The following is a 19,315-nucleotide window of genomic DNA, read 5'->3' as shown; positions in this document are numbered from 1 at the left end:
CCTTGGCCTCCCAAAGTGTTGGGATTACAGGCGTGAGCCACCACGCCCGGCCTCCAAATTTTCAATGGCTAAGCTTTGAGGTTTAAAGAACAGCCAACAGAATAGATTAGGTAAAATCAAGACTTTCTCAGAAAGCTGAGACTGTTATCACTGTACCCACCTGTACCCCTTCCTTCTGCCCTCAGGCCTCTGGCTGCCACTGCTCCTTCTCCAGGTCCCCACACTCTGTGGATGTCCTGAGGACAGAGTTCATAGCTGCTCTTCCGGTGGCTTCCTTCATTTAACCCTAAGCAATTTGGAATGACTTTTGGTTTTGTTTCGCTCCCTTCTGAGGTCCCAACCATAATAGAGATGACAGATGGAGATGTCCAGCCAGGCTATCCTGTCACCCTACTGGCCTGTCACCATTTTGCCAACCATTAGAGAGAGGAGGGCCACATAAATCTACAACCTCCACCAAGACCCCTGGTGAAGAATGGCTGTGCTATTCTCTAGTGAAATGGTTCACATTTCATGCTATTCTCGTGGGAAATAGCTCCACAACCTAGTAAGAAACCCATGGCTGGGCGTGGTGGCTCTTGTCTGGAATCCCAGCAGTTTGGGAAGCTGAGGTGGGAAGACCATTTGAGTCCAGGAGTTCAGGACCAGCCTGGACAACACAGCAAGAACCCATCTCTATTTAAAAAATAAAAATAAATAAGTGAAACCATAATGACACTTCATGTCCCTTTATTGTCTTTCTTTCTTTTGTTTAGCAACAAGGTCTCACTATGTCGCCCAGGCTGGTCTCCAACTCCTGGGCTCAACAGTCCTCCCACCTGAGCCTCCCAAAGTGTTGGGATTACAGGTGTGAGCCACTGTGCCTGGCCTGTTGTCTTTCTTAGAGCCAAACTACCACAGAGCTCATCGGCCCTATCTGGTAGCCCATATACTCTCTAATGCCTGCTTCCTGTGTGTTGCAGTGACCGTAAGAGGTAGGCCACTGGGGTGGCTGAACAGAAGGGGATGATGAAAACTGCAGGTGATCATGAAGGGCTCGTTGCTGGTAGTATGTACTTAGTCGTTCTTGGCGTGGCTACACATGTTCAGCGTATTCAAGCTAGAGCTGTGTTTTTTGGGAAGTCAAAGTTGCTATTCATTCTCACGACAGAAAGAATGCTGACAAGTAGTGTCATATCACACAAGTAGTTTCATAATTATAGAGACCTCACTCTTTTTTATGTTGGAAAGGCCAACTAGTACAGAATTAAGGAAGAATTATAAGAGAATGGAGGTCAACAAGAGTTTTTCTGAAAAGATAAAAATCCATGGGGACGGGGGTAGCGGGTGGGGAGAGAGAATGAGAAACCAGTATTTGCTGCAAAGGCCTTGTTGATCAGGAACACAGCCAGACACAGCGGCATGCGCCTCTAATCCCAGCTATTTGGGAGGCTGAGGCAGGAAGATCACTTGAGCCCAAAAGTGTGAGCCCAGCCTGGGCAACATAACAAGATTCAGTCTCTAAAAATAATTAATTAACTGATTTTTTAAAAATAATAAGAAGAAGAACCAGTGATAACTGTTCCTCTTCATTCACCATCCTCTGTAAGCTGAGAATTTCCCCCAGCATATATAAATGCAGGACACATCCCACACATGCATTTGCCATATGAACATCCTATGTATTGTGATGCTTGGCAGAAACAAGTGAGCACACCTTCTTTTACTGGAGCTTTGTTTTATATTTGGGCAGAAAAAGAATAGTTTCTATAATAACTAGGGGAGGGAAAAATCCTATTCTACGTTTCTATAAAATTTGAGAATGAAATTGCGTGGTATAATAACCTATCAGAACGTTGTAACATTTATTTTGCCCTATTTTGCTTTCTGATTCTTGTTCGTTCTTGGAAAAGAAATTGTAAATGTATTTTATCCAAAGCCATAAAGCAATTATTTAATGTAGTGGGGACTCTTAAGAATAAATATAAGCATCCTCAAGAAGTTCAGACTATTAGGAAGATAAGACACAAAAAGAACAATCATATTAAGCAGAACGTGCTTTCCTTTATAAAATAAGTAAGCATACACAATGGTAAAGGAGAGATGGGGAAATGAGAGAAAACTTGAAGGAGATGTGAGTTGAGCTGGGTCTTAAAGAATCTATGGGAATTCAACAGGCAGAGATAGAGAGAGAATTCCAAGCAGAAGGAATCATCAAACAAATGGCCTGGAGGGGGGAAAGCCCAAAGTATGTTCAAACAAGAGCAAGTAGGCTGAGCACACTGGCTTATGCCTGTAATCCCAACACTTTGGGAGGCTAAGGCAGGCAGATCACTGGCGGTCAGGAGTTCAAGACCAGCCTGGCCAGCATGGCAAAACCCTGTCTCTACTAAAAATACAAAAATTAGCCAGACATGGTAGCACACACCTGTATTCCCAGCTACTCCAGAGGCTGAGGCAGGAGAATCGCTTGAACCTGGGAAATGGAGGTTGCAGTGAGCCAAGATTGCACCATTGCACTCCAGCCTGGGCGACACAGCTAGACTCCATCTCAAAAAGAAAAAAAAAAAAAAAAAACACGACCGGATACAGTGGCTCACGCCTGTAATCCCAGCACTTTAGGAGGTCGAGGCAGGCAGATCACTTGAGGTCAGGAGTTGGAGACCAGCTGGCCAACATGGTGAAACCCCATCTCTACTAAAAATACAAAAATTAGCCAGTCATGGTGGTGAGTGCCTGTAGTCCCAGCTACACGGAAGGCTGGGACAGGACAATTGCTTGAACCCGGGAGGCGGGGGTTGCAGTGAGCCCAGATCGTGCTACTGCACTCCAGCCTGGGCGACCAAGTGAGACTCCGTCTCAAAAAACAAAAAAAAGAAAAAAGAAAAAAAAAAAAAAACAGAGCAAGTAGCTGGATGTGGCTGAGCACTGGATCCCTGAGGTGGATGGTCATAGGCACATTAGAAACATGGACCTCTGTCTATTTAGCTGAGAATTCTGGATTAAATTCCTGGAAAGCCGCTGAAGGCTTTTAAGCACAAAAATGTCTTCAGAACTGCTGCAGGAATACTTACAGGTAATGAGTAATTTTAGAATGGATATAACTGGTAGGGAAGAGGACAGAGAATTCTCTTGTTGGAATGGCTAGCCTTGAAGGTCTGGGTCAGGTTAAGACAAAAATGAAAACAGTAGAGAGCTGATTCGCCGAGGCAAAGTGGAGCCAGGCTAGGGTTCACAAATGGCCCTCGGCGGATTCAGTGGACGTGAAGGAATGACTACAGTGTAGGATAGAGGGATAGTTATCAAAGGAGCTCTTGACTCTTCCGTAATTTAGAAATGGAGTTGTTTGAAGAACTGCTGGTGTTTGAGGTATGACTGAACTGGTGGTTGAGGAACTGGAGATAAAGATTCTTGAAGTTGGGGAAATTTGTGAGACCATGAACATGAATGTTGAAATCTCAGAGGATGGGATAGAAAGCCCAGTGAAACAGGGGCTGAAGTCACTACAGAAGATACTCCAGTAACATCCTGGAGGTTAGTAGATAATAGAGAAAACCGTATGAGTGGAATTAGCCTCAAAATAAGAGTTTAAAGGGTGGTGGTAACAGAAAATGTATCTATAAACGGCAATGGGAAAGAAAAAGTATGTCAATGCACATCAAAACTGAGAACACTGCATTCAGGGAGAGAACTCTGGTGATTGGAAACACAGAAAGAAGAGAAAGTTCTCGGTGACTACCCTGTTGAATTTGGGATTTTAAATCATAAGAATGCTTTAAATTAATTAGAAGAGTACTTGTTCTAATTAATTGGTTAATGTTTGTCAGTGTATACCGACCTCACCATTTCTTCCGAAAAATTGGCATGGGCTTGAGGGTAATGGTATTATCAAGGAAAAATCCTTGGTTCCCTTAAGGCAGAGGTGTGAAGGAAGGAAGTTGCTCATTGTAAAAGGGGTTTTTGTAGGACCTTGAAACCAGCTCATACTGAAGCTGCTACATTGTCTGGAGTAAATACCAGGCGATTGTCATCTCGCTGCAGGAAAATTTAGGCCATGGACACACGTGAGGAGTTTAGGAGCAGAAGTTTAACAGGCAAAAGAAAGAGGAAGAAGGAGAAAGGAAGACAGCTCTCTCTCTAGTGAGAGAGAGGGGTCTTCCCAGCAGACCGGCCAGTGGTAAATGTGCCGGATTTTATAGTCAGGTTTGAGGCGGTGTCTGATTTACATAACGCTCACAGATTGGTTCAATTAAGTGTGACATTTACATAGTGGGCAGGGAAGGCTGGCTGCCCCACCCTAATCTTATTACGCAAATGAACTCTCTCCTTGGCCTGCGCTATCTTGTCTGCTCCTTACTGTGCATGCAGCTGGTAGAGAAGGAAAGATGGGGCCGCCATTTTGAACTTGATTGGCACAACTGCCGGCTTCTATGTCTGCAGCTTGATTTTACAGGCTGCTCTTCGTTAGAAAGGAAAATAATTTTTATATATATATATATTATAGAGACAAGATCTCACTCTGTTGCCCAGGCTGTTCTCAAACTCCTGGCCTCAAGCAATCCTCCCACCTCTGCTTCCCAAAGTGCTGGGATTACAGGCATGCGCCACCATGCCTGGCAATGGCAGCAGTTTTAAGAGTAGCAATTGGCCAGGCGTGGTGGCTCATTCCTGTCCTCCCAGCACTTTAGAAGGCCAAGGCAGGCGGATAACTTAGGGTCAGAAGTTTGAGACCATCCTGGCCAACGTGGTGAAACCCTGTCTCTACTAAAAATAAGAAATAAGCTGGGCGTGGTGGGACGTGCCTGTAGTCCCAGCTACTCAGGAAGCTGAGTCAGGAGAATTGCTTGAACCCAAGAGGCAGAGGTTGCGGTGAGCCAAGATTGCGCCACTGCACTCCAACCTGGGTGACAGAGTGAGACTCCATCAAAAAAAAAGAGTAGCAATCATCCTCCTCTTGTTCACAACAGCAATCTGTGTACTAACAATAGTTATTACAATAGCTGTTTACTAGAATAGCTCTCTGCTATCAACCATGGTTTACTATCAATTCGTGCTTCTAAAGAGTGACAGTACACAATAACCAATGGGAGCAATGCTTTAGTGGAACAGACAGGTCACTGAGGGCAACAAAAATATGATCAATTACAATGCCATCCAGTAGGGGCCATAATAGAGATACGCAAAGTGTTAAAAGATAGGTTTGTGCTGGAGGAGGACTAGGGAGGCATCACTGTCAAAGGCAGTGAATTGAGGCCTGAATGTGAAAAGAAACTGGGGAGGGGCTCCCCAGGCACACACACACAGGTGTGAAGGCACGTAAGTACAAGGCGTATGAAGGAAAGAAAGAAGCTAAAGAATAGGGCCTAGGGAACCACAGAAGATGAGGTTGGATCTGGACTGAGATAGACCTTGAACTTTATCCTTTTGCCAGTAGGAAGTAATCTGTATCTTAGAGTATCATTCACTCTAATGTAGAATGAATTAAAGAGGCAAAAGACTGAAGACAGAAAAACCAGTTGGGATATAACAGGCAAGAGGAGATAAGGACTTGCCCCAGGCATGGTGCTGGGGATGGAGAGGAAAGAACTGCTGTGGAAATCCACCAAGGGAGGTGGCCAGCGAGAAAGTAGAACTACAGTAAAAGGAGGAGTCTTGCAGGAGGTTCTTACCAGCTCATCAGTGTTGCGTCTGCCTTGATGAGGGACATGTGCTCGCCACCACTATTGATGAATGGCTGAAACGGATACAAGAAGATTAGGGAGCACACCATAACTTCAGGAGAAATACAAAGTAAGAACTAGAACTTAGTTGTGAGTGGTCTCTAAAAGTCTTAAACACTCCTGGGTTTATCTACCTGTTTCTCATTAACTTTTTTTTTTTTTTTTTTGAGATGGAGGTTCGCTCTGTCACCCAGGCTGGAGTGCAATGGTGAGATCTTGGCTCACCGCAACCTCTGCCTCCAGGTTCAAGCGATTCTCCTGTCCCAATCTCCAGAGTACCTGGCATTACAGGCATGTGCCACCATGCCCAGCTAATTTTGTATTTTTAGTAGAGACAGGGTTTCTCCATATTGCCAAGGCTGGTCTCGAACTCCTGACCTCAGGTGATCTACCTGCCTTGGCCTCCCAAAGTGCTGGGATTACAGGCATGAGCCACCGTGCCAGGCTCTCATTAACCTTCAAGAAATAGGTATGTAGAAGTCAAAGAGCAAATTCTTGCCTCTGTGTGTGTGTGTGTGTGTGTACGTGTGTGTCTAATCAGCAATTGAATGATTAGTAATAATCACATTTTCTCCCACTGAAAAAAACTTCTAAAAGAAATCCCGTCTTCATAACTTATTTTCAATTATAAAAAAAAGAACAATAACTTTTCAAATCTGCTTTCTGAATGTCCCTCTTTTCTTTCTAATAATGCTTTTGTTTTTCCTGAACAAATATCTCATTGCAGAAAATTTTAAAGAAAAAAAATGAAACATACAAATAACATGAATTATGCAGGACTCTGTTGACAATTGAAAGGATTTGGTTTCTACTGTGAGTGAAATATGAATCATTTCCAGGTTTTGCCCAAGGGGGGTGTGATCCTGGCTTTTAAGAAATTACTATTCCTGCTCTGCTGAGAATAAACTACATGAGGGCAGGGGTAAAATAATATATGACTATTTCTTTAAAATAGATTATTTAAAATGGAATTACTTCATCAAGACTATATTTGCTTAGGTTCTCTTAAAGATCATATTCCCATTATTTGTGAATGAGTATGTGTAGGAGAATATATCTGTTTTCAACCTTTATGAAAACAACTGGCTCCGTCTCAGACTTAAATAATCAACCTCTTGTGGCATGGTTGCAATTTCTGCTCAAGTGCAGCCGTGAAGCAGGAAAACATGCATTGCCAATTTAAGAGTCAGGTGGAATTACAAGTCCCTTCCCTTATTTAACAAGCATTTATGGAGCACCTAACATGTGCCAGGCACAAGGCTGCTCCTGAGGATATACAGCAATAACACTGACCCAGCCTGTGCTCTGACTTCAAAGGTAAATAATCTGAGAGCTTTTTTTCTTGTAGTGTTTATACATAAAATGTTTATAGTTGCTACAAGTACTGTAAAGAGAGAGAAAGAGATAGGGGTATTATGATCCTAGGCAACCATGAGCTGTGTGATCAAAGAAAATAAATTGCTTCTTCCTCAAGGAAGTCTGACTTGAATTCCAGGTGAAAAAAAAAAAGGCAGCAAAGACCAGAGACAGGAATGAATATAAAATTCTGAGTAACTAAAAGAAGGCTAGAGTGACTGGAACACAGAGATGGGGAGGGGAGGGAAGGTGGGAAAAAGAAACAAGGGATGGGAGTGATCCAAGACAAAACTAGAAGTAATACCGTCTCAGGTAGCCCAGAATGTTGTAAGCCACATTAAGGATTTTGACAGTTTTGCGAAGAGCAGTGGGAGGTTATTAAACAGTTTCAATCAAGAGCCAAGCAAGCTAAACTTTTCTGATGTTCTTAATAAGGTAAACTAAAATAAAACTAACAGATTGACCTTGATCTCAGTGTGCTTAGTTATGGGAGAGTTAATGTTAGATGATTTACCAAACAAAGAAAGCACGTTTTGCTTAAATGACAGTTAGCAAACATTAATTTCAGGATATGGTTAATACAAGCATGTATAATCAGAATTGTGATTTACATTTAAGCACACTGAACTAGCCATTACTTAGAAATTTCTCATAAGATACCACTATACTTTGCTTGATTGCACTTGTAGAAAACAAACCCTTGAATTTTCACTTTAGGCTTAGAGAACAGTCACCATTTTTGCAAATCCTTTGGCAAATGAAAATGAAAACTTCTAAGATGAATTTCTTTCTGCAGGGTAGAGATTACACTCATGTAAAGATTTAGCTGACAACTACCAAAAAAGAATTGGGGGAATAAATGGGAGAAACAACTGTCCAGGAAGTTATCAGTTGCCAGGTTTGCTTGTAATGCACAGAAATTCCCAGGAAGTCAAAGAGTGCTCATTGGTGATTGCACATCTTTTGAAATCGCATCAGAGGTCTCCATTTTCTAGCCTCTTCTCTTGAAAATGAATATATGTTTCCAGGCTCCCACAGGATGTATAATTTTGCACGATTGTTAGTAGCTATTGGCACCATTTATCTCTCTAGTCATCCACTGTTCCATGTTGTATAAGTCTGAATATGCTTTGCACACACACTTGAAAAGACAGTAGTTAAAGCGATCTCACTTTGATCGTCTTACTCCAGCAATACAATTTTTAGGGGTTTTGTTTTGTTTTTAAACAATATGCACTTTTCCTATCATCATAATGAAATGGGAAATGTTCCTTTGTCCCCATCGCACACCCTATGTGGCTCACTTCTTCAGTGCCTCACTGGTCAAACCTCTAGGGGAGCATACAGACAGGCAGGCTGCGGGGCTGCGACCCCACGGCAGTGTCTGGGGTGAACGTTTACAGCTGAAGCCCCAGTGGGCGTGTGTTACAGGGTGCTCTTTTAGTTTAGCCGTCTATAGGCAGCTTGTGCTAGTTCAATTAGATCCCCTTCCTCATCACAAGGACAGGGGGCTTTCTGTATCCGGGTTCCTGCCTTAGTGCACCGGAAGAACTGGATCACATGGGGGCTTGGAGAATGAGTGGAAAGTTGTATTGAGTAGAAGTAGTTCTCAGCCCTTGAGGAGACCAGAAGGAGGAAGGCCTTCCCCTAGAGTCGGGCCACTCGCTGCCCGGCTCTCCTCTGACTGCCCCGGCCAAACTCCGCCTCATTCCGCAGGTCGCCGGTCGATGTCCTGTCGCGGGTGGATGTCCTGTCGCGGGTGGATGGCCTGCCGCCGCGCCGGAGTCTATGGATGTGCTCTTCCGCAGACATGCTCTCGAATGACCAGACACATGACCAGCCACTTGTGCCTTCTTCTGCCGATGTGTTTCTCAAGACGTCCAGTCGCTTGTGTTTTTTCCTTGCTAGGGTCTCGAGTTTTTATGGGCGCAGGATGGGGTTGTGGTGGGCCAAGGTGGTCTTGGAAAATGCAGCATTTGGGCAGGAAGGCGGGAGTGCCTGTCCTCACCTAGGTCCGTGGGGATAGAGCCCTAGGCAGGGACCACGCCCTTCTGTACCCAGCACTTTCCTTCCCCTCTTCCGTATCATTTAAAGGGATCACGCTCTTCCCTTCCCAGCACTCCTGTATCAATAATATGCAAGATTTTAAAGATGCAGTGCAAAATAAGAAAAACATTTGTAAGGTTTGGAACCGCAAAACCAGTCTGCATTGTCTTTCTTAAAGACTGAAATTGTACAATATTTATTTGCATTCAACAAACACTTATCTATCACTTGTACGGAGGATTTGTCAGCCTTTGTTCAAAGATGCTGTACGAATACTAACATGTCAAATATTATGTAGAACATTCTGTTTCTTTTTTATTTATTTATTTTGAGACAGAGTCTCACTATGTTGCCCAGGAGGCTGGAGTGCAGTGGCGCTATCTCAGCTCACTGCAAGCTCTGCCTCCCAGGTTCAAGCGATCTCCTACCTCAGCCTCCCAAGTAGCGCCCGCCACCTCGCCTAGCTAATCTTTGTATTTTTAGTAGAGACAGGGTTTCACCATGTTGCCCAGGATGGCCTCTACTACTAAAAATACAAAAATCAGCTGGGTGATGGTGATGCATGTCTGTAATCCCAGCTACTCAGAAGGCTGAGGCAAGAGAATCGCGTGAGCCTGAGAGGTGGAGGTTGCAGTGAGCTGAGATGCACCACTGCACTCCAGCCTGGGCAACAGATTGAGACCCTGTCTCCAAAAAACACACAAAAAAAATGACAGATTAGCGACAGGGCACAGTGACTCAGGCCTGTAATCCCAGAGCTCTGGGAAACCAAGCAGGAGGATCACTTGAGGTCAGGAGTACCAGCCTGGACAACACAGTGAGACCTCATCTCGAAAAAAAAAAAATTGAAAAATAAGAAAATTAGCAGGGTGTAGTGGTGGGCACCTGTAATCCCAGCTACTATGGAGGCTGAGGCAGGAGGATTCCCTTGAGCCCAGGAGTTCAAAATTGCAGTGAGCTATGATTGCACCACTGCACTGCAGCTTGAATGACAGAGCAAGACCCTATCTCTAAAACAGATTTAAAAATTGTTTTAAAAAAACGTTTTAAATTGACAGATTAGAATCTAATCAGTTTCTTTCCAGAGCTACTTGAACATCTCAGGAGATTCTAAGGATAGAAAAGGAAGGAGTTTTAATTGCAGAGTTTAATTGCAGAGTTAATTCCATGTCTTGTCAAACCAAGTCTAGATTTGCCATTTAGAGCTGCATTCTCTGATCCTGTGTTTTCGGAGAGGTTTCTCCATGTACATGAAACAATGAGCTGCATCCTTCCTCGGATTGGTAGGTGTTCTTTGGGCTTTATATGTGTGGCGTAACGACAGCACACAAACGCCAGGGGGCAATGCAGTTTCACCGAAGAATCATAGGAAACTCGGGTCTGGCTTTGACTAAGAACATTGGCAGCATCCTGGGGCAAAGGTGAAATCCTTACTAAAAAGAGTTTCGCCAAGGAAAAAATATGTTTAAAAATCCTTTCTTTGAAAGCTTCCTGCATTGTCATCAAAATTGTCCTTCAGTATTTGTGCACAGCTGGAAGTTTTGTGATATTATTTGCAAAAGATTTGCTTTTCATTTTTTCTTAATGCGGCTGCCTAGTCTTTCCGGGAAAGTTTCCTGGGTCTTTCTGCGTAGGAAGGATTATTCTAACCAACTCTGGGCTAGCCTGGATCACATCGTTAGGACTCTGTTGCGTCCTCTGCCTGACCGCGGGGCTCTCTTCCCCCGGTGCCCATTCAGCGCTTCCAGCTGCCTCTGCGGTTGCAGTCGGGCTCCCTTTAAGGTAATTCCAATCCGGGCCTGTGTTTTGTTTCCAGCTCGGCAACCGCCAGGTGTCTGCCCTCCCTTAACCTCCAAGGATGAGAGATCAAAGGTGCCCCTACATCTGCCTCCTGCCCAGCTCTTTAATCTGTTACATGTTCAAAAGGGACAAATGCAGTATTGTGCACTCAGGGAGGGAGGACAAATCAGAGAAATGGAAATGGGCAGGGCCTCAGAATGTGTGAACTTACATACATGACATGGAACATGCCTGTCTACATACTAGCTGCGGTGGAGCTGTTTTCTTCTTGAAAGAGCAAGAATATTATGGAGAAATGGAAATCCTCTTTTCTCCAGCTGGAAGCCTACTAAACCCATTTAATGAAATATTGTACACAGACCCATTTGGAGGTCATTATTAGGAGAAATATAACGAGGTAAAACAAAATATTTTTTAAATTTATGAAATGGAAATTACAAGGGCACTTGTAGAGACCTGGGCTTATTTTATACACCGCCAAAGTGATAAACTAATCTTTAAGTAGAGCAGATATTTTAAGGACTATTTCCAGAGGAGCATGTATTTTCCATATCCATAGAGCTAAGTAGGGGGATGCATTTTTTCAACAGTAGGAATACAGATAAGGTATTAAGAGAATAATACTGAGAGCAATGGTTATGGAAGGTACAGAATTTACCTAGCTATCAGGACTCAGGAAGCAGCAATTACTTCTTCCATTTTTAGAGGAAGGGGGTGGGGGTGGGGGAAGAGCTCCTGATCTAGTAACAAATTGTTTCTAAACTTAAATTGAGAAACGTTTTAAACAGTTTGAGCATCCAGGATTTTCTTTAGACTTTTAGGAGAGCTCTCTAATTTCCAACTAAAGATATAAATGTGAACAGGCACTGATTACTTTTTTCTCTATGCATCCCTGCGCCCACACACTCAGAGGCTCTCCTATGCTTCCTCTTCCCCAGCGGTTACAAAAAGGAACTCCAGCAACTTCAGTTGTGCTTAGCTGCCTTCACAGACAATAGCAAAGCAGGACCAGTGGCCTCATATTAAGTCACACTGTCTTTCCCCAGTTACAATGGCTGAGAACCCAGATTTTCACAAGGTGCAAAGAAAAGAATATTGACATGGTTATTAAAAGCTATGGTGAGAAAGGAGTCTTTATCAGCTGTTTCAAATATTTCATTTACCTTCTTGACAAATATTTATTCTGCACTTACTATGTCCAGACATGGTGCTGAATTCGGGGAATTCACTGGTGATCAAAAGCAGTGTTACCCTTTGTTCTCATGCAGTTTACCATTTAGGGGTGGAGACTAGCATCAATCAAATAATCACAGACATAACTGCACTGAAACAAACAGTTCTTGTGGGAGAATCTACTGTAACAAAGTGACTAATCTAGAGGCTCAGGGAGAAATTTCCTGAGAAAACCCTCATTAGCTAGGAGTCAAAGGATCGAGAAGGGTGAGGGACGGCACGTGCTAATTCTGCATTCAGTATTAGTAGAACTGAAAGGGTGATGTGGCTGGAGTACCAAGAGCTAAGGGACAGGGCACATGTGTAGCCAGAAAATGTATGCACAGCTGACTATGTCTGTCATCTGTTGCTACGTACCTTATTACCCCAATGTGGAGCAGCTGAAAAACAATCATTGTATTATACCTTATGATTTTGAATCAGGAATGTAGGCAGGGTTCAGCTGGGCAATTCTTCTGTTTCACATTCAGCTAGAAGTTGGTGTAGTAGTCAGAGTTCTCCAGAGAAATAGTATATCCATATATGTGTGTGTGTGTGTGTGTGTATGTATACTGACCCATAATTATGTAGGCTGAGAATTCCCAAGATCTGCAGTCAGCAAGCAAGCTGATTGCTGCAATCCAATCAACTGATTGGACAAGAAGCACCCACCTTAGGGAGGGAAGTCTGCTTTACTCAATGAACTGTTCCAAATGTTAATCTCATCCAGAAACACCTTCACACGCACTCTGAATAATGTTTGTTCAAATCTCTGGGCACCTCATGGCCCAGTTAAGTTGACGCACAAACTAACCACGGTTAGGCTGGTCTACAGAGTCCAAGACGGCATTATTCACATGCCTGGCACCTTGATTGCAATGGCTGGGAGTGTGGTGGGCTCCTGATCAGTAGCAATATGGTAACTGTTGACTAGAGCACCTGTAACTGGCAGCCTTGTGGCTTCAAGACTCCTTACATGTCAGTTCACGTTTTCCAGTTTAGATTGACCTTTTCTATCCAAGAGATAGGAAATCTTAAGGTCTTAAGGTCTGAGCCCAGATGCTGGCAGAGCATCATTTCCATCATATTCCTAGTGATGACCAAAGCAGTCCACAAGCCCACTCAGATCAAAGGGAATAACGAAGATGCCACCTCTCAATGGGAAGAGTTTCAAATAATTTGTGGCCATCATTAGTCATCCATGCTTCAGCCTCTGGACACAAATTATTCACATCCTCTGTAAGGCAGAATATACCCACCCCTTCTAAAGACTTCAAAAACCTCATCCCAAGCTCAAGTTTGAGATTCAGGTTCTTACCATCTAAATAAGGTTCAGTTGCTGATGGGGCCCATTTGATGCTGTTGTCTACTACAATTTCTCTCAATAGGAAGACCTGTGAACTAAAAACAGAAGGTATCTGCCTCATATATGCCCAACATATACTGATAATACAGGGATGGAATAAGTGCTTGGGATACTCCCACTCAAAGAGTGGATAAACAGCTATACGCCAGGCATTACCATAGCAAGTCTGAAATTCACATGCTGCCAATTCCTTGGCTACAGGGCCCAGTGCTACTGTCTGGAATGATTCTCTGCAGCTCTTGGATCCACCCTCTAGACTCTTGTTGCACCTTCTGAGTTGTCCCCTTTCCATAGGAAATAGCAGTTTCAGCTGAATAACCTTCTCAATCTATGTTTTACCCATAAAAGTCTGGGGGCTCTAAGGACTCTTTGCACTTTACCTCTGCCTGCTTTCTCCAAGCTGATTATGTGTCTACCAATACACTTCTCTTGTAATCTTTGTGGGCATCCTTTGAATCTTATTAGGTTTCATTCTGTTAAATTAAACACACATCCACAATTCTCTTCAAGACAGTCCCTTCTTTGGTCTGGGCTCGGAGTTGGGGTGTTGTGGGACAATACCCTTAGGATTCTTAAAAGCCTTTTTGTCTATTTTAGAAACTCTATGAGGTACAGGCATATAAAAGTATTTTACAGCCACCCCCTAGGAATGTTAAAACAATTTTTGTTTTGTTTTGTTTTGTTTTGTTTTACTCAACACATTGTAGCTCTTTATTGTCTCCAAATGTTGTTGGAAAACTGAACAGTTCTTTTTTGACTTGTCTTTCTCTACCTGCACCTTTTATTTGTGTAGCTTTTAAAAAAACTTTTAAAATGAAAATGACACTTTAAGCATTCTGCCTAGAAACTTTCTTACTAAAATCCGTGGGTTCATTGAGTATATTTTATATTTACCACATTACTACAAGTGATAATGTTGGCAAATTCTCTGCCACTACCTTTTCTCCAAGCCCCAGTGACAATTTTCGGTGCTCCCAGGCTTCACCAACAGTCTCCTCAAGACCTTACAGCTGGCTGGGTGCGGTGGCTCACATCTGTAATCCTAGCACTTTGGGAGGCCGAAATGAGTGGATTGCCTGAGCTCAGGACCAGCCTGGGCAACATGGTGAAACCCCATCTCTTCTAAAATACAAAAAAAAATCAGCCAGGTGTGGTGGCGGGTGCCTGTAATCCCAGCTACGTGGGAGGCTGAGGCATGAGAATTGCTTGAACCCAGGAGGCGGAGGTTGCAGTGAGCCAAGACCGTGCCACTGTACTCCAGTCTGGGCAACAAAGTGAAACTCTGTCTCAAAAAAAAAAAAAAAAAAATTACAGCTTCTTCCTTCTGCCTAAACTTGACGCTTAGGCTCAGCTGATGTTTATCAGAGTGTCTGCACGTGGCCTTTCCATCAGAACTGTCTCAGGACTTGTAACCTGCTGTCTCAGGCTTCCCAGAGGGAGTGCTCCATGAGACCAGAGGGCAAGCTGCCTGTTTCATGAGATCTGGGCAGACAGCATCATTTCCTGTGTATTCTAATGGTCAAAAGCAGCCACAGAGTTTACCCAGATTCAAGGAGAGGAGACACAGCCTCCACTTCTCTGTGGGAGGAGTATGGAAGAATTTGTGGCAATTTTTACTCACCTGTAACTGACATCATAGAGGGTTTTGCAGGTAATGTTAAGGCTTTTTATCTTAAGAATTTCACTGGGCACTGTGGTACATGCCTGTAATCTCAGCTACTTGGAAGTCTGAGGCAGTTTGAGACCAGCCTAAGCAATACAGTGAAACTTCATCTAAAAAATTAATGAATAAAATAAGACTTGGAAGGCTATTACATGAGCTTTAGAAAAAGTCACTCCAGCTGCAGCAAGGGAATAACTTAGGAAAAGGATATTAAAGGCTGAAGTTCTTTTTTAGTTCCTCTTTCTCTATTGTGCCTTATTATACAGTTTCCTGTGAACATTCCTGTCATCATTCGGCCCAGGGTGATGACAGTTGAGACAAGAGAACTGCAGATTATTGAGGTATTTGAATATAAAGTTAACTAACTAATATTTCTTGAAGTCCATTTAGGGCATAATTTTGTCTCCAAGTAGCCAATAAACTTACTTCTCAGAGACCTTGCCAACACTGGAACCCTAAAACACCTAAAAATTTACTATATGTTACATGTATTCACTTCACACATAGATTTTGACTAACTCCTTATAAAGAACAGCCTCTGGGTAGAAATAGACAGTGGTCAATATAATGAAATCTGAGTACTCAGCTCAATAACATCCATAATTGAAGTAACATATTTGAAGTACGTTTGCCGGGATTGATAAGATCCTCCTTGAGGATACTCGGGAATGATCACTTTTTCATTCAGTAAATATTTTTTGTGTGTTTGCTCTATGCTACAAACTTCTAGGCAGAGGAGTTCCAGTAGCAAAGAAAACAGACCAGGTTCCTGCTCTCATTCGAATTATATTCTAATGAGGAGGACAGATGTAAACAAGGAAGCAGATGTAAAATCAATGAGATAACTGCAAACAGCAATAATTGCTATTTTTAAAAAACAGAAGAAAGCCAGTTGTGGTGGCATGTACTTGTAGTTCCCGCTGCTTGGGAGTCTGAGGCTGGAGAATTGCTTGAGCCCAGAAGTTCAAGGCCAGCCTGGCCAACAAAGTGAGACGCCCCCCACCATCCTTTTGAAAAATAAAAATTAAATAAATAAATAAAAGCAATGGGGTAGAGAGTTATTTCTGGCCTGCTCTAAATACAGTAATCAAGGAAGACTCTCTGAGGAAGTTATATTTGAAGTCATATATGAACAAAAGAAAAGAGCTGATTATAGGAAGATTGAGCAGTTTAGGGCAGCAGGCAAGAGAGAGTGAGCAGTAAGTACACAAGCCAAGAGCAGAAAGGAAATAGCATTGCAAAGCACAGAGAGAAACCATGTGGCTAATGGGTTCGGAATAAGGGGAAAAGTCATGTGAGATGAAGTAGAGGAAACAGGGAAATAGGCTGGGCGCGGTGACTCACGCCTGTAATCCCAGCACTTTGGGAGGCTGAGGCAGGCAGATCACGAGGTCAAGAGATCAAGACCATCCTGGCCAACATGGTGAAACCCTGTCTCGACTAAAAACACAAAAATTAGCTGGGTGCGGTCAGGCGTTCTTGTAGTCCTAGCTAGTCGGGAGGCTGAGGCAGGAGAATCGCTTGAACCTGGGAGGCGGAGGTTGCAGTGAGCCGAGATTGCACCACTGCACTCCAACCTGGGCGGCAGAGGGAGACTCCGTCTCAAAAAATAAGAAAGAAAAAGAAAATATTGAGCTGAGAGAAAAACAGTTGAGTTTGGTTTTTGTTGTTGTTTTCAACTGTATTTTTCAAACACTTCTGTAGACTATGAAAAAGAAACCAAGCGGACGGGGGTAGCATCCGTGTGTGTGTGTGTGTGTCTATATATACATACAAAAATGTATGTCTTACGGCTTACCCTGAATTCCAGGCAATGTCAATGTCAGCCTGTCACCAGATAATGTCTATTGTGTGTCCTGGAAGTCAGCAGTGCTATGTGTAGCTTTTTAACATCAACATCAATCCCCTCTTAAATATTCAAATTTTTAAAAAACATTTACATTTTGAGATAAATGATCTTTCCCACTCGTTGTACAATTTTGTGTATCTTGTTAATATAAGGTATCCAACTAGATACAGCCCATTCTAAATTTTCACTGTAACATAGTTACTTTCCAATATAAAGGCCTACCCTACTATACAGAATAATTTGACTTGGGGTTTAAAAATATATGAAAAGTCTATTTGGAGCTAATGAATCACATGTTTTTCTTAAAATAAGGTTTATAATTAGAGATCTAATTTTTGTTTGTATTTGAGCTTACCTTGATTTCCCAAGTCAGTAAATTATTATTGGGCTGTCCTTCACTGCCACCCCTGTCTTCCCTGAGAATTTGTTTAAATTTTCTTGTTTTCTTGCACGAACCCTGTTTCTACATACTGATCAGAGCACATTGTTATCTTTTCAGCTGACACCATGATTATGCTCAAAAATTAATATGGCTGAAAAACTTGTTATTCTGATGTATATAAGAATTCTACTCTGAAAAGATGAGGTCATTGCTTAATAAGTCAATTGCTTGTACCTAACTTTGCATCTTGGTTTAGTTGCCTGACCAAAAGAATGTCAAATCCAGTCAAATCCATTGATATTGTGATTATACTAGTTGATTGTCAATGACTGTTATTTCTAAGATGATGTATGCATAGTTTATTTTTGGAATGAAAGGCTTTACAGGTTTTGAAATAACTGGCAAAATAATAGTAAATCCTAAGTTTACTTCCATTTGTCTTGTTCGGTTAAATTATAACCCCCTTTATGAAGATCTCAGGGAGGATCCTGAAGTTGAAGGTCTTCCCTGGGCCTGAGCAGAAAGAAGCATCAGTGATGGCAGTGGTGCCCTAAAGCGGGTTCATACCAGCTTGCAGGAGCCAGATGTTACAGTTTCAGACATTTTGGAAGCCCATTACTACAAATTAAAATGTATAACTTACAGTTAGATAAATTATATCAAAAACAAAAGTTATAAATATTTAAAACTCATCATTTCCTAGTCATGTTTCTATCCATGCTCTTGAGGTTACATTCTACCATACCCGTATGGTGGAAATACTACATGCTGGTGTAGTCACTGCACATCTCTGCCCAACTTTATGTACACTGACAAATATGCCATGGTATGAGTACTGACACAGTATGGAAGCTGAAAGAGGCTTTAGTTTAATAAAAATAATTTATATCACATAAAAGATATAGTAACAGTAACTTTGTTGGGAAAAGGGTAAACTGGGATGCCACTGAATGAATGATTGTTGATCGTGGTTGAACTGCTGGCTGCAGATACAAGAGTTTGGCCAAGATGAACTAAAGAATTCCATGGCAACCAGTTCTCTATATGGAATTTGCCATAAAGAATACTGTATACTTCACTGTTACTTGTAGACCTTGTGCCACATATCCTTCATATCAGCAAAATTTATAATAAACGGGTCGGGCGCGGTGGCTCAAGCCTGTAATCCCAGCACTTTGGGAGGCCGAGGCGGGCGGATCACGAGGTCAGGAGATCGAGACCATCCTGGCTAACACGGTGAAACCCCGTCTCTACTAAAAAAAATACAAAAAACTAGCCGGGTGAGGTGGCGGGCGCCTGTAGTCCCAGCTACTCGGGAGGCTGAGGCAGGAGAATGGCGTGAACCCAGGAGGCGGAGCTTGCAGTGAGCTGAGATCCGGCCACTGCACTCCAGCCCGGGCGACAGAGCGAGACTCCGTCTCAAAAAAAAAAAAAAAAAAAAAAAAAAAATTTATAATAAACATAAGGACATATATGTGCATACTTCCTCCCCTAGAGAATTTCTTGTTCAACATTGGACCAGCGTTAGACACCACTCGTGATGCAGGAAAGATGAAATTCAATAGGAAACAAGCTTCAAAGCAGCTTTTCCAGAAAGTCATAAGGAAGAGCAATGTGAACATAATCTGTTAAAATCAGCGTGTGTTCATGCTGATACCAATTTGATTTAGCAGTATTGAAAAGAATTTTATTTGCAAACTCCTCCAGTTTGAAAGAGAACCAGGACTTCAACCAAATGAAACTGCAGACATTTTTGTTCAGCCTAAATGATCATGACTATTGCATAAGATTAGATAATATTATTTATTTATAACTATGACTTATGAAAAATGCTTTTCAAAGGTCTAATTTATCTTAGTTTGGTATTTTCACCTTTAAATTCACCAAAAGACCAGACGCAGTGGCTCACGCCTGTAGTCCCAGCACCTTGGGAGGCCGAGGC

The 19,315-nt window shown here is 42.5% G+C and overlaps 1 protein-coding gene across 1 annotated transcript in view; it reads left to right on the top strand.

Moving 5' to 3' along the window:
- Positions 1-19,315, top strand: part of DLGAP1 (discs, large (Drosophila) homolog-associated protein 1) — a 691,004-nt gene that overhangs the window by 478,703 nt on the left and 192,986 nt on the right. The gene's annotated exons all lie outside the window — the stretch shown is intronic.

This window comes from Colobus angolensis, unplaced genomic scaffold (genome assembly GCF_000951035.1).
Source record: "Colobus angolensis palliatus isolate OR3802 unplaced genomic scaffold, Cang.pa_1.0 Scaffold45, whole genome shotgun sequence".
Classification (NCBI taxonomy): domain Eukaryota; kingdom Metazoa; phylum Chordata; class Mammalia; order Primates; family Cercopithecidae; genus Colobus; species Colobus angolensis.
Note: the sequence above shows the minus strand (reverse complement) of the source record. Positions and strands in the feature narration are given on the sequence as shown.